This window comes from Fundulus heteroclitus, chromosome 10 (genome assembly GCF_011125445.2).
Source record: "Fundulus heteroclitus isolate FHET01 chromosome 10, MU-UCD_Fhet_4.1, whole genome shotgun sequence".
NCBI lineage: Eukaryota > Metazoa > Chordata > Actinopteri > Cyprinodontiformes > Fundulidae > Fundulus > Fundulus heteroclitus.
This window is the reverse complement of record NC_046370.1, coordinates 23,609,291-23,625,501: the sequence shown is the minus strand read 5'-3', so window position 1 is coordinate 23,625,501 and position 16,211 is coordinate 23,609,291.

Sequence of the window (16,211 nt, the reverse complement as noted above, 5' to 3'; positions counted from 1 at the left end):
TATCCAACATGAGCAAAATTAGTCAAAGTTCAGCACTGGAATTTGTGATCTCTGGAATTTAACCAGGATTTTTTTTGCTTGGGTTCCACATTGTTAAACAGAATAATTCCTATTCAGGCCAAGTATGATCTTATTTTATTCTGGAATGTCAAGTTCTTATCACAGAACATTCAGAGTTATTGTAATAATATCATCATCAGATGTATGTGCTACAAAATGTTTCTGCTGTCACTCAGCCTCTCTGGGGATTATAGATTGATTTTGGTGTCAAAATCAAGATTATGATTTTTGCTGTGAGATGTCTTCACTGCATGTGTAAATCTTTTTAAACGATAAAAAAAATAAGAAGCAAAAAAAAAACATAAAAGCAGCGGCAAAGAAAAACATTTTTTTTTTTTTTTTTTTACCTTGGAGTGATTCATCAAACAACAGAGCTGTAGTTTGTGAGGTGTGAGAAAATAATAACCTACATCACTGGGGATTATGGGTAGAGACATTCATGTCAGAGCCTATTGAAGCTGCCAAATAAAGAGATGGTAACAAAACCCAGCATGCCCCCAGATCTGGGGCAAATTGACCTTTGGTTTCACTTTTGTTCAATGGGAGGTGACCTGCAGGAATCGACCTCCTGTGCCTCCTCAGTCTCAGCTGATATAAAGCTGTGAAGCGTTTTAAAGCGTTCCCTCAAGGACAGGGACGCTTTTACCCCAACGGAGCAAAGCCAGCGTAAAGGAGGATGTTCAGCATCATCTGCGAGGGTGCAGATACACAAAGTACCAACACAGTGTAGCGCCATTCTGCATTCAGACAGAAATTCAGGCAGAAAATTCAGACAGTGTTTTTATATCAAAATTTCAGAGTGAAATTTCTCTCTAACAGAAAAAAAACTGCTGCTTAACAGTTTTTTCTACTTTGCTGTTACAGCTATTTAGTCAATCATAGATATATTTCTATATCTTTTAGTAGTTCATGATTAAATTATCCAGCCTTAAACAGCAAAGCACGAGCAAAGCTCAGAAATTGGACTTTTCTTCAGGCATATCACATTCAGATTAAGGCAGTAAAAAGGCTTCTGTCACAACATAACATTGAGCCTCCACACCATGCTATGACATTATTATTATATGACTATGATATATTTTTATTTTGTCAATTAAAGGTCCCAATGTAACAAGCTTCCCCCATTATTTAAAACTTATTACATCATGACAGCGTGAATTCTGTGTGCTGGTTAATGCCAAGTTAAGGCTGGTTCATACTGCAAGTTTTAAAATAGTCGGCCGATTTTCAAAGCCTCAGAGACACCACACATAATGATATAAAAACTTTGATAAAATAGGTTTGCTTATACAGATGGTGTCTGGTCAGACAGCAACTACGACGCATCAGCTATTGAATATCCCTGATTTGAGGTTGGAGCGGTCTCGACGTTTTACCGAGTGGACCAGATCACTCAACACACCACAGACAGCAGGAATAGATCTTAAAATTATTTTAAGAGACATAGTACCTCTCCGAAGGGGGAAGATTGGGGCAAAATTTGGGCTAAAAATCCTGCCGTGTGAACCAGCCTTTAGTAGCCACATTTCTATCCAATTGTCATGCAACTTTAGGGGAGAAATTAGTGAAACTTTCCCACTAGGTGGTGCCTGAGCACTGTCAGTAGACCAAAACAAGATGTGTCACAAGCCTCTCTTTACCTCCATTCCTGCTGCAACCCGGCCCCCGCTTTCCCTTCTCACACGTCACCTTCTTTGTGCATATTTATAAATGACAAGAACACAGCAAAGCAGCATCACCTTTTGGACGATCAGGTCTAGTGAAGAATTAAGTAACAGAATACTTTATAATGCTGTTAGCAAGAGAAAATTTTGATCTGCTTGGGGTGCTCTCCGCCGTGTTGCTCCAACGCTGTGCTGCTCTGATGGTGGGATTTTAGGGCAGGGAGGGGCTAAGCCCTGAGTGGCAGCTGTTCACATGCACATGTGCACACATACACCCACAAATGGCCAGGCTAGCTATGTTAACAAAAGACTGGAGAACAACATAGAGAGATGCTGCGTGACTTCACGCCATAGATCATCTGAAATATTACCTTTAGTTCTTCTCATTGTTATATTTTACTTTTTCTTATTTAATATAATGACATTTAGCTTATTGCTAGTTTAAGCAAGCTTTTAAAATGTTGCAAAAAAAGAAAATGCAAACTAAGCTGCAGAAAGCGTAATTTCGTTACAGTCTGAAGTAGAGGTTGCAAACTAGCAACATCACACACATCTAAAAGGGAGAGAGGTTTTCAGGAATAAGGCTGCACAGTGGTCTTTCAGCATGGAGTTTGCATGTTCTCCCTGTGCATGCGTGGGTTCTCTCCGGGTACACCGGCTTCCTCCCAAAGTCCAAAAACAAAACTGTTAGGTTAATTGGCCTGTCTGAATTCCCCTTAGGTGTGAGAGTTTGCGAGAATGGTTGTTTGTCCTGTTTGTCTCTGTGTTGCCCTGCGATAGACTGACGCCCCTCGCGACCCCACAAGGGATAAGCGTGTTAGAAAATGGATGGATGGATGGTTTTCAGGAATGCTATTGGGCAAGTTGTAATTGTTCTGTCATGTCAACTAGTACTGGCAATGTCACATGCTGTCCAGAGACAGAAACAGAAATATAAGTCAATGCACATTATGGGAATAACCGAGAGGACACTGACAGCAGAAACAGCTGAACAGTCATGTGAGGTAAATGTTTACTACCTCAGAGCTTATTCAGCAAATGTGTTTCCTGTTTTGCACATTAACTTTTTTTTCACAAATATCCAACAACTACCTCACACGAGCATAAAAACTTTTTTTCCAAAACTGATACAACACAGAAACAAAGTGAAAAAAATTTAATGAATCAAGGCCGTATCAACTTTGTTAAAATTTGGTTGAAATGTTTTTATTCACACTAACTTTTTGTTCTAGCCAGTAACTGTAGAGATCATCTCATTTCTCCACCATTATTTGTCATGCAAGCATTAATATTGTGATTTGGAGACAAGATTTATATTCCTCTCTCTACCTCTATCGAATGTGCTTTAAAGGCTCTCAGTCAGTGTCTAGTCCTTGGCACTTAATGGTTAATAGATGATTTAACAATAGAAATATAAATCTAATTAACACTATCAATTGCTACACTAAACAGTCTCCCTGGAAAGTGAGAATGCAAGCGGTGATGATCGGCCCTCGCAGCCAAGCGCCGCTCTGGCCTATGGGCCACCGCTAGGGTACGCGCACCTCCCGCCGCCAGCCACCGCAGAAGCTGTCATGCATTTTCCTCACCCATCTACCATGCAAAACACACGTATGCGTTGGGCAGCGCTCCCCCACCACTCACAAAAAATATGGTGCAGATCGGTCGATGCACCGAGGAGACACAGCCGTTGAATAATGAAAATGCATTTGGCCACCGGGCCGGACTAAATCGTTTGGTGGGCCAGATCCGGCCCGCAGGCCGTACATTTGACACCCCTGGTTTAAACACTAGTATACAAATTTAATCAAAGGTATCTTACTAGCTGTTAATCCAGCTTCATGTGAAAAGTTAACAAAACCTTTTTAGTTATTTAAAGTTAATTATTTCATGTGTTTAAGGGTTTCATTTCTTGCATCAAGACAGCTTTTATGAAAGTTTGACAGTTAAATTGGTGGATACACACCCAAAAGTAATAATGTAAAAGTAACACTTTAGCAATTGGAATATTGCTAAAGTAACACGTTAGCAATATTCCACATGTGTATGTTGTGTACAAACTTTAGTAATTTCTAACAGACCACTTCACTCTCAGAAAGCAGGTCTGCTGGTGGTTCCTAAAGTCTGTAAAACCAGAATGGTAGGCAGATCCTTTAGCTATCATGCTCCTCTCCAGTGGAACCAACTCCCAGTTTTGGTCTGTGACGCAGACACCCTGTCTACTTTTAAGACTAATCCTAAAACTTTCCTTTTTCCATCCATCTATCGTCTTCTGCTTATCCGGGGTCAGGTCGCGGGTGTAGCAGCTTCAAGAGGGAGGCCCAGACCTTCCTCTCCCCAGCCACTTGGGCCACTTCCTCCGGGGGAATCCCAAAGCGTTCCCAGGCCAGCAGAGTCTCTCCAGCGTGTCCTGGGTCTTCCCCTGGGCCTCCTCCCGGTGGGACGTGCCCAGAACACCTCACCAGGGAGGCGTCCAGGAGGCATCCTAACCAGATGCCCGAGCCACCTCAACTGGCTCCTCTCGACGTGGAGGAGCAGCGGCTCTACTCTGAGTCCTCCCCGGATGACTGAGCTCCTCACCCTATCTCTAAGGGAGAGCCCAGACACACTATGGAGAAAACTCATTTTGGCCGCTTGTATCCGGGATCTCGTTCTTTCAGTCACGACCCAAAGCTCGTGACCATCGATGAGGGTACGAACATAGATCGACTGGTAAATCGAGAGCTTCACCTTTTGGCTCAGCTCTCTCTTCACCACAACGGATCGGTACAGCGCCCGCTTCACAGCAGACGTCACACCAATCCGCCTGTCGATCTCCCGCTCCATCTTCTCCTCATTCGTGAACAAGACCCCAAGATACTTGAACTCCTCCACTAGAAGCTGGCTCTTGGGACTTTCCTTTTTGACAAAGCTTATAGTTAGAGTGGTTCATGTTACCTTGAGCTACCTCTATAGTTATGCTGCTATAGGCTTAGGCTGCTGGAGGACATCAGGGTCTATTGTTCTTCAATTTTGCATGACTGTTGTCATTTCAACTTTTAACTTTTTGTTTTTTCTATTTTTTCTTCATAGTAGGTACACCTGGTCTGGCGTTCTGTTAGCTGTGACATCATTCAGGGAAGACAGATCACCTGTTATTACCATCTAATGTAAAACAGATTACTGGATCAATGTGTGCTTCTGTGCTTTTTTGTCTGTCTTGTTGTGTCTCTTCTCTCCCTTTTGTAACCCCCAGTCGGTCAAGGCAGATTATGGTGGTGGTGGTTGTAATCAGTGACGTGCGGTAGGGTTCATAGCTGGTGAGGTACTGACGTCATCAGAGTCAGATTTACAAATATATACACTCTACAGAGTAGACTCGTTGCAAAGTGCTGAAGGAGACTGATTGAGCCAAATTAATTCACCAAGAGACATGGAAAAATATTGATTATTTGATGAAAAAATAAAAATAAATTATTTGTCATTTGACTGTAACAGTTTATGAGTTATGATGGATTTCTGCATTTGTAACACATTCTAAAACTATAACCCACATTACGCACATTTTATCACAAAAACAAAACATGAATAAGTATCGCTGTCTTACCTCTACTTATAATTTAAGTCCCTGCGGCGCTCTTTCTGAACAAAAATATCATAATTTTCCGGTAAAAGTTCTCTTTATCTTCTTCAGTTTTAAAAGTCTCTCAGTCTCAGTGGAGCTCACTGCCAGGGAGGAAAGCCTTCCCTTATCAGTCCTGTTCCAGCTCTATGTTTAGAGTCTTTTTAGTGCTTTACTTGTTTAGCAAAACTCGCTAATAATACATCCATAACTTGTTTTGACTCTACTATTTGGGGATCACGAGCGGTGCACCTTGAGCGCCCCCTGCCTAGCGGCCAAGGAACTGCCGACCTCACCTACAACCAGTTCTTTGCTGTTTATGATCAGCCAGCACCACGAAAACATGTTATCTGCACACAGTTTGATGACCAAAACACAATTCGTAATCCACATATATTAAATTGTGGAAAATCTGTTCATAACTGTTTGAACAATTGAATTTATGATCTAGAGACAGGAAGATGCATTCACAGAATGGAAGTCACACATGGGATTGCACAATCCCAGGTGAGGCCAAGCTTGCTGCGGCCTCACCGGCTTCGCTATGAAGCGCCACCAAGGATTTACATAAAAAATAGCAAAAAGTCTGCGATTTTAAAGAAAATATGATCAAAAATTAGGAAATTAGATAAATAAAATACTTATTACAAATGACTGAGTAAATCAAAATTTATATTATGTTATTATATATTTTCTTTCTTTCCATGATGACAAGTGAGGCCTTTCTCTGGTTCATTTTGTCATTGGCATCCTTTTTTACACAGTGAGTGCACATTAGTCCAATGTTACCCTACAGTATTTGGAAGACTAAATAGATCTGATGAGCAACTTACAATAACTTCTTATAATGATGTAACGTGATAATATGTGTGATTGACCCTGACACCTCTCTTTCTCTCTCTCTCTCTCTGATCTAAGAATAGTTGCTGTGCTGTGATGGAGTTTACATTTTACCGTGTTAATAAATTAAGATTTTAGAAGTATTTTAAGTGTCCACTCTCACTAATTTCCATTAACCTGACCTCAAGGTATTGTACAGTTGGTATACACATTCAGTACACAACAAAATGTGGTGGGCCAGTCTAATCCAAAATGCCAGGGCCGATTTTTTTGTCCCAGTACACCCCTGATGACATGTTTCATGATTTGGCGCTATATAAATAAAAACTGAAATGTATTGAACAAGAGTAAGTTTGTCAGTTTTCAAGCAGGATTTGTATATCTGTTCAACTTAAATATATAAGGAAACCAAAGAGTTAAGATCAGTTACTTACCAAGAGAAATTCCTTTGGGGTTTATTTGTGGTCTCTTGCTGCCCCCTGCTGGACAAGTTTGATCAAATATGATCAAACTTGATGATGATGGTATTTGATACCATGTCAACATGGTGTCAAAATTCAGATTTCAATCTAAAATGGCTTACTTCCTGTGATACTTGCACTATGACATTAATTGTAAATTCTGAGCGCCTTGCTGAGATCTACAACTGTACAAAATTTAATTACTCTACGATGAACTAAGTGAATAGCAAAGGGTCCTTTGAAAATTGCTTGGTGGCGCTATGGAGAAACTAAGTCCTGCTCACTAAAGTTTGTTATGGATTCCTGTTGGGGGGTGGATAAGGATGCATCCAAATGAGTTTTAAGCAGCTTGGCCCAAAACTGTGGAATTCAGAGCCAAACGTATGACAGCAGCGTTTGAGGTGAATATGCCACGCCGCCACGCCCCCCTGCTCCATCGAATCCAGTTGGGCCTGAAATCCACAACACATCAACATGTGTTCTGTCTGTGGACACAGTTTCATGTTGATTAGCTTAAAGGGGTAACATAGCGACCGCTTACAACAAAACATGACACTTCCTGTTGTCAGGGGGCGTGGCCTAAGCAAGGTCATCATTTGACCATTGGATATTGTAGAAGACCCGATGATGATCAATCACAGAAAGTTTGGTGCCTCTGTGTGTTTCTGTGTAGGAGATATAACAGTTTTATTTTTTGTGGCGAATAGGTGAACTTTGACCCCTGCTAACGCCCCTTCAACATGCTCAAAAACTCACCGTTTTGATAACTTTTAATTGGCCATGCCTTATGATCAGACTGACCGAGTTTCAAGTCGCTCGCTCGAAATCCCTAGGAGGAGTTCGATCAAGTACCAATGCTGTAAACGTCAAAATTGAGGTCAAAATCAGACCTTCAATCTAAAATGGCCGACTTCCTGTGATATTTTCACTATGACATTAATTGTAAATTCTGAGCGTCTTGGTGAGCTCTACCACTGTACCAAATTTCATGTCTCTACGATGAAGTAAGTGAATAGCAAAGGGTCTTTTGAAAATTGCTAGGTGGCGCCGTTGAGGCATTTTTGTTTTGATTTTTGTGACGACCTTAAAATACAAAATTTTTAAACAGTCTTCTTGCATCCGCCAAGTTTGGTGAGTTTTTGAGTATGATAAAGCCCCCAAAAAGGCCCCTCTTTGGGGTGGCAGATTAATAATAATAATAATAATTAAAACCGCAAGCGGTGATGAGCGGCCCTCGCAGCAAAGCGCCGCTCCGGCCTTGGCCACCGCTGGGATTTGCGCACCGCCGGCCGCCCGCCACCGCAGATGCTGTCACGCATTTTGCCCGCCCGTCCACTGGGCGATTTACACGAACGTGTTCGGCAGCGCTCCCCACGACTCACAAAAAATCTGGTGCAGATTCACCACAACGGACCGGTATAGCGCCCGCTTCACAGCAGACGCCGCACCAATCCGCCTGTCGATCTCCCGCTCCATCTTCCCCTCATTCGTGAACAAGACCCCAAGATACTTGAACTTCTCCACTAGAAGCTGGCCCTTGGGACTTTCCTTTTTTAAAAAGCTTATAGTTAGAGTGGCTCATGTTACCCTGAGCTACCTCTATAGTTATGCTGCTATAGGTTTAGGCTACTGCAGGACATCAGGGTCTATTGTTCTTCAATTTTGAATGACTGTTGTAATTTCAGCTTTTAACTTTTTGATTTTTCTTTTTTCTTCATAGTAGGCACACCTGGTCTGGCGTTCTGTTAGCTGTGGCTTCATCCAGGGAAGACAGATCACCCGCTACTACCATCTAATGTAGAACTTCTGTGCTTTTTTTGTCTCTCTTGTTGTGTCTCTGCTCTGTCTTCTGTAACCCCCAGTCTGTCGAGGCAGATGACCGTTCATACTGAGCCCAGTTCTGCTGGAGGTTTTTCCTTCCCGTTAATGGGGAGTTTTTTTTCCTGCTGTCGCTTCATGCTTGCTCAGTAGGTAGGATTGCTGCAAAGCCATGGACAATGCAGACGACTCTCCCTGTGGCTCTATGCTTCTTCAAGAGAGAATGCTACTTGTCAAGACTTTGATGCAATGAACTGGTTCCCTTATATAGGAATTTTTTGACCAATGTGTATAATCTGACCCAATCTGTATAATCTGATTGATTTTGACGTTGTAAAGTGCCTTGAGATGACATATTTCATGAATTGTCTCTATATAAATAACATTGAATTGCATCATCTCTTCAGACCAAATAAACTATCACATTTTTTGAGACAGTTATCTCATTTTAAAGATATAATCATCTAACAGTATTACTCTTAGCAAGTTAAAGCTCCATAATAATTTTAGACCAGGTTTTAGTTCCACTCTTTTATTATGCACATCTAGGCTACCTATAAATATAAAGTATGGCATGCCAAAAAACATTTTCAACAAAAGGCAATTTTAGTAATGGCCTTGCGATTTTATATCTAAGCATTAAAAATGATAATATTTCACCAATTTTCACAGCAAGGTGGAAATAACAACTATCCAACATTTTAAGATTTTGTAAAAACTTTTTTCCTTTTTTACCTACCTTTTGAAATTAATACTTGTTTCTACTTCTCCAAAATTAAACTTCAAGAAAACTATTGTGCTGTCCTGGGGCCATATGCAGCTAGACAGCTAGGACAAAAGTTCCCCACAAAAGCTTCCTTTTCTTGCATTCTCTGAATAACCTTTGTTCCCAAATCTGGCTTTAAACATTGTTTTTGTAAAAAGATGAATATTTTTCCAAGGCAGAAGCGTGTAGAACAAATTCAACTTCAACATTAGCAGTTTCCCTAGCTTCATCGCTGAAAAGCAGCTTTTAACCGGAGCAAAATACGTCAAAGATCTTTTTTTAAGGTGAGAGCACTCACTATCTCACGTAATTCACATAGAGATCTAACAAAGTTGTGATGTCTCACTCTGATTAAATATGAACCCAAAACTTTTCTAACTGTTTTTGCCTTGGATTTCCTCTGACTAAGAATTATTATCTTATTTATGTAATGTATTCACGACATGAATTCCTTGCTGTCTTAACAAAAGGCAGAACAACTATAATGTTACTTTCTATAATTATTACAGGCTCTGCTGAGATGTCAAATTCTGGAGAATGCTTAGACACCCTGACACACAAATATGGATTAACTTCATTTCATGTGCACTCGTGAACTTGTTTTAGTTGATTTAGTTTTCTTGATGTACTGTAGAGCGTGATGAGGTCTGTTGTGGTATTGTGTGCACTGGATTGAGGGGACAGTTGGTGTTGTTTGTCAAACCCAATCTTCTTAAGCTGCAAATTCAGTAAAGTTACCAGATATATATATATATATATATATATATATATATATATATATATATATATATATATATATATATATATATATATATATATAAAACGGTTGCAGTTACAGCTCAAACGTCGTAACAACACTTCTAAATCTGAGTCTGACGCACAATTTCAAATACAAACACGAAGCAGTTTGATTTTTGTCCGATGACGAGCGAGCGAGCGAGAGAGAGAGAACTGGTAAAGCAGCACATAGTAACAATAAAGATGAGCGCCATAAAGATGTTATTAATCAGGGAAATCTTTCTGCTTGTTTCACAGCGGTTACCTGCAGCGGGTAAACACGCCCACGACAACACACTTAGGCTCCCCGCAGCCCGTTTCTATCGGAATATGCGCCAAAACTGCCTCTTTAAAATGAACTGCACGGTTCAGTCTGCGCCTGTCTGAATTGCAATGTGAAGTTTTACACATCTATGCGTGAGCATAATCAAAAATTCCCCCCAGGAGCAGCGTTTTTTTTTTCCCCAGGACCCGCGGTAACGACAGCGGTGTTCTTACGATGGAGTATTAGGGCCACACATGAAGAGAAAAAATAATTTTGCCATGACGAGATTAAACTGGTGCAGATCAGTTGATGCAGCGATGCATTTGGCCACCGGAGGCAGTGGCGACCCACCAGCTTAAAATCTATGTATTGACATCTTAAAAATGGTCTTATAGCTTAAAAGATCATCCTGTTTTGGTTGGTTTTGTAGCCGAATAGAAGAGATGTTCTCAAAGCATTAAATAAGCCTTTTGACTTTTAAAAATGTTGTCCTTTTAAGGTAATTTTAAGTTACTTTTTATTAAATTTATCAATATCCTATGGAAGTCTGGACATATGGCAGCGGCGTTTCAGGTGACTTTGCCACGCCACTACGCCGCCCTGCTCCATCGAATCCAGTTGATTTTGTAGCCGAATAGAAGAGATGTTCTCAAAGCATCAAATAAGCCGTTTGACTTTTAAAAATGTTGTCCTTTTAAGGTAATTTTAAGTTACTTTTTAATAAATTTGTCAATACCCTACGGAAGTCTGGACATTTGGCAGCGGCGTTTCAGGTGACTTCGCCACGCCACCATGCCGCACTGCTACATGGAATCCAGTTGGGCCTGGAATCCACAACACAGCAACATGTCTGTGGACACAGTTTCATGTTGATTAGCTCAGAGGGGTAACATAGCGACTGCTAACAATAAAACATGACACTTCCTGTTGTCAGGGGGCGTGGCCTAAGTGATGTCATCATTTGACCATTGGATATTGTAGAAGACCCGATGATGATCAATCACAGAAAGTTTGGTGCCTCTGTGTGTTTCTGTGTAGGAGAAATAGCAGTTTTTCCTGTTGTCAGGGGGCGTGGCCTAAGTGATGTCATCATTTGACCATTGGATATTGTAGAAGACCCGATGATGATCAATCACAGAAAGTTTGGTGCCTCTGTGTGTTTCTGTGTAGGAGATATAACAGTTTTCTGTTTTGTGGCGAGTAGGTGAACTTTGACCCCTGCTAACGCCCCTTCAACATGCTCAAAAACTCACCGTTTTGATAACTTTTAATTGGCCATGCCTTATGATCAGACTGACCGAGTTTCAAGCCGCTCGCTCGAAATCCCTAGGACGAGTTCGATCAAATACCAATGCTGTAAACGTAAAAAATGAGGTGAAATTACGACCTTCAATCTAAAATGGCCGACTTCCTGTGATATTTGCACTATGACGTTAATTGTAAATTCTGAGCGTCTTGCTTAGATCTACAACTGTACAAAATTTCATTACTCTACGATGAAGTAAGTGAATAGCAAAGGGTCCTTTGAAAGTTTCTAGGTGGCGCCGTTGAGGCATTTTTCTTTAGATTTTTGTGACGACCTTAAAATACAAAATTTTTAAACAGTCACCATGCATCTGCAAAGTTTGGTGAGTTTTTGAATATGATAAAGCCCCCAAAAAGGCCCCTCTTTAGGGGGGCAGAATAAAAATAATAATAATAATAATAATAATAATAATAATAAGAAACAACACAGAAACAATAGGCCTTCGCAGCGCTTCGCTGCTCGGGCCTAATTAAACAACACAGATACAATAGGCCTTCGCAGCGCTTCGCTGCTCGGGCCTAATTAACACTATCAATTGCTACACTAAACAGTCTCCCTGGAAAGTGAGAATGCTTTTAGAAAAGAAGGACAACAAAAACTGTACAGTACAGTTGTTTCTTCAATAACCACTAAGCTTTCAAACAATCGCCCTTTTTGTCGTCATGTGAACCATGGTTCTGTTGGATAAATGCTTATTTTTGTGTCTTCCACCTTAAATCTTTGAGCTCCAATCATTGTCGTCTTCCTTTACTCCTGGAGTTCACTCTGTTTCCATCCCACCAAATCATCCCGGCAGTCGGTTTATGCAAGTTAAAGGTCAGAGCTGCAGGAAGGCAACACTTCAGCTCTCAGGAGGCTGCAAACATCAGAGGAGAATCATGAAGCTGAAATGAGGCCAATCTGCAGAGAGCAGAACGCCATTGGATCAAGAGCATGTAGTGTTTTGTCTCAAAAACAACAAGCGAATATCACGTTCTTTTCTTCCCCGCTTTTCAGCAACACACAAAACCCTCACAAGACTGACAATGAGAATGGATTCTTCAGAATGGCTTTTGTGGCCCAAATGATGCGAGCCACTGCTCAGCGAGGCACTCAGGTGCATTAGAGGAAAGATGCAAAGAGCTAAAAAGAAGGGAGGAAAAAAAAAAATCACAAAGCTATCGACAGAATAGCTGCTTGCCTCTACGATGCTACTTTCACTGAATCAATCTCAGCTCTATCGACAGACAGTTGCGTGAAACAAGGCCGAAGAGAACAATGCACTTAGCAAAAAATAAAAACACGAAAGTCGGTTGAGGAGAGGAGTTCTGATGTTGGGAAGGTACAAACGTATTTTCTGAAATTGCTGAAGACAAAGGTTAGAGGGGAAAAAAAAAACATGTTCACAGTCTAACAAATATCTCAAAAACTGATTTGCTTTGGATATTGTGGCCACTGACTTTTAAGTCCAATATAAGCTGTACATTTACACCTCACTGTATTGATGTTTGAGAGGTTCAATGATCTATAAAAACACAGCATCTGCTTTAGCAATCTTTCTTTAAGTTTTTTAAGCTATCTTTATACTTGCTGCATTGAAAGGGGCGCAAGGGTTCACATGCGAAAAGTGATGCAATCATGCTGTCCCTCCTCCCATGAGCTGCCGCGGCGCGAGATTGTCCACCTTCACGATTTTGTAACTTGGCATGAACCATGCACGCAGGTTTCATTCAAAATTGGGGGATTCAAAGGAGCCCTCGCCGAACATGTTCGCCTGTACTGACATAAAATGGCCCAGAAGCGGCACAACTTTGTTAAATGTTATATTGTTACTCCTTATTCTTTGACTGAAAACAGCATACAAAAATGACCAAGTTTATGGGTACAAACAAGGATTTAGATTTTTGTTTCTGTCACTCGCAGCGTAAATCAAGTCTAAAAAAACAACAACCCACAGTATGTAAAGCAATCAGCTTTTATTTGTTAAAGGAAAGTGTTTTCTAAATATTTTCTTTTAAAAAAAAGATCCCTATGGCTTTACAGACAGGCTGTATTCCCCAGCTTTATGTCTTTGGGTGAACATATCATCTTCGTCTACATCTCTAGCTCTCTGTTTATTTCTGTTTAGCTGCCATAAACACACCTACTATTCTTCTTGATTGTTTACAATACTGTGCAAGGCAACTTTCAAAGTGTGACGTTAACTGTTTCTTCTCTTTTTACTGCATTTCTAATGGCTATATTGAGTACTGCCCCCCTGTGTTTTTGGAGAATATCGCACCTACGTCCATGTCAAGTATAAACATCTACAGCGCTTCTTTTGGGTCAGTGGGTCTATGTGGCGCCTTTACTGTCATATCAAACTTTTTCTTCCCTTGAAGGTGGGTAAAACATTATCATAGAGTCCATAAACTGTCAGGTTTGTAGTGTTTGTAGCAGGACCAAAACACAAACAAGAGCTGGGGAGCCGCATATTACAGTGAGTGAAGATATTGTATATTAAATGTAAAATCAACAAACTTACAAGCACTGTAGGTGAAGACAAGGACCAGGCATGGAACAAGAAGCTGACACGATTCAGGTGTAGCATAAAAGAGGACCTGACAATGAGTGTGATTGAGCTGGTTGAATAAATAGAGGAGGGAACAGAAGAGAAGGCAGATGGAACAAAGGGTAATTACACTGAGGGAGAGAGAGAGAGCATTTAAATGATTGGGACAGGATTAAAACAGAACCTAACAGGAAAGCATGATGAATGAACAGATATGACCAAATAAACTGACTAACTGAACCGAGGACAGGCAGACAGAAAAATAAGGATCTAACAGAAACAAGAATGAACTATAAAATCATAGCGAACAGACTAACGACAGGAACCAAATCTACAGATAAACAATACTAAAGTGAGAAGACACAAACAGAACAGCATGATCTATTCCCCAGGAACCTAAAACTGAGTAATCACACCCCTGGGGATCCTTACATAAATGAAAAAAAAATACGTTTCTCTAACCCGGTACCTAAAGAACTAGCCACCTTCTCTTTCTCTCTATACTTCATCTAGCCTTCTCTCTATTGCAGGGATTATTATTTTGCTATTTGGTCCAAAATATTACCCTCAATGTCAGTTATTCAATTTCTGATGAGCCCTCTGTGCCTGCAAGTAAAAGTGACACCTCTTTATGTATTCTTTATTTTTTTTCCTTGTAGCTTTGATATTTCTCAACTTCCTTTTTTCTACTTGCATCTAGGGAGTTACAAATGAACAGTATTTTTTTTTACTCTCAAAGGTCCTTTTGAATTCACCCCAGGCCTACATTATATTGTGTTCCCATTTAAATTATCCATGTTCCAACTTTACAACTACTTGAAAGGCCACTGAACCACTGTAGTTCTGATATTAAACAGTGGGCGGTGCTGCAGATAAAATCTGTTTGTATTCAGTAATTAGTAGAAGGGGCCAGATTGATTGCTGTAAAAACCTGGTCTGTGCTTTAATTCCCAGTCATTTCTCTATCTGCTGAGTTTGTAGGAACGAAGGTTTCTCTCAAGTAATCTTGAGATTAATTTTGTCCCCACATCACAAGATTGTGTCCTTACGGAAAGGTGTATAAAGAAGAGAGAAGGTGTGTTGGTACTCAAGCACAGCCTCGTGGTTACTCTGGAGTAGTTGAGCCTCAATATCAGAATGGCAGCTGAAAACAGATGTTTACCCCAACATGTCCCTCAGCCTCTCAACATTGCAGCAATTCAAGTTCCAATCACCCCATAGAGAACAAACACACACTCTCCTTGGATCTCTGGGGACCTTCCTTCTCCTGTTGCACTGCTGTAAGGCTTTAATGACACAGAATACCATAAAATTCTTGCCCTCTCCGGTGAACCGTGTTAAGTAAAATGAGGGTTCTGGCCATGTTGCCACATCATCTCAAGACTTTAATTCCTGTACTTCATGTCATTATCATGGAATCTTCGGTGTGCCTGTTTTGCTCTGTGGCTCTACTTTCCCCAAATGTAACATTTTGTGTCAGGATGTCACATTTACTGAGGCACATGGATAAGGAAAACTTTACAGTATTGCATGCCACAAAAACAAAACAGTTTACCTGTCAGTTATTTTATAGGTCCATCTATTGACAACCTGTATCCAAAAAGAACAAATAAGGACTGAACTTTCCTCTTCCATCGTCACCTGGGTCAGCCAGTTTCTAGTCTGAAGGAATAAAAAAGACATTTTTTGGCCAATGTCGTAAATGTCGAGAGGGATACATCTCCAATGGCTTTTTAATGGTGTGCTGTCAATTAGAAAGAGCTGGAAAGGAACTATTGGGCCCCTGTGGAGGAAGAAAGCATTGAAGCTATAGAGGGATGTGAAGAGGTGGCCAAGAAAAAGATGAAGGGAGTAGGAGGCAACAGTTTCACTTTGAATTTTGCTGCTAACAGGTTTCATGTAAAGTGCACTGAGGATTTTTCTAAGGCTGCCAAAGAGAAAGGTCTAGAACTGTCATTAGCAGTGAGAAGGGGAAATATCAGAGGGAATGAGATGATTTGAAATATAACTGTACAATAGGGGTATTCCTTAAAAAGCTAGGACAAATTGGAATCATACATTTGTTTGCTTTTTTTTCACTGGATATAGGACCTTTCTTCATTGCAAATAAAACACCAAAAATA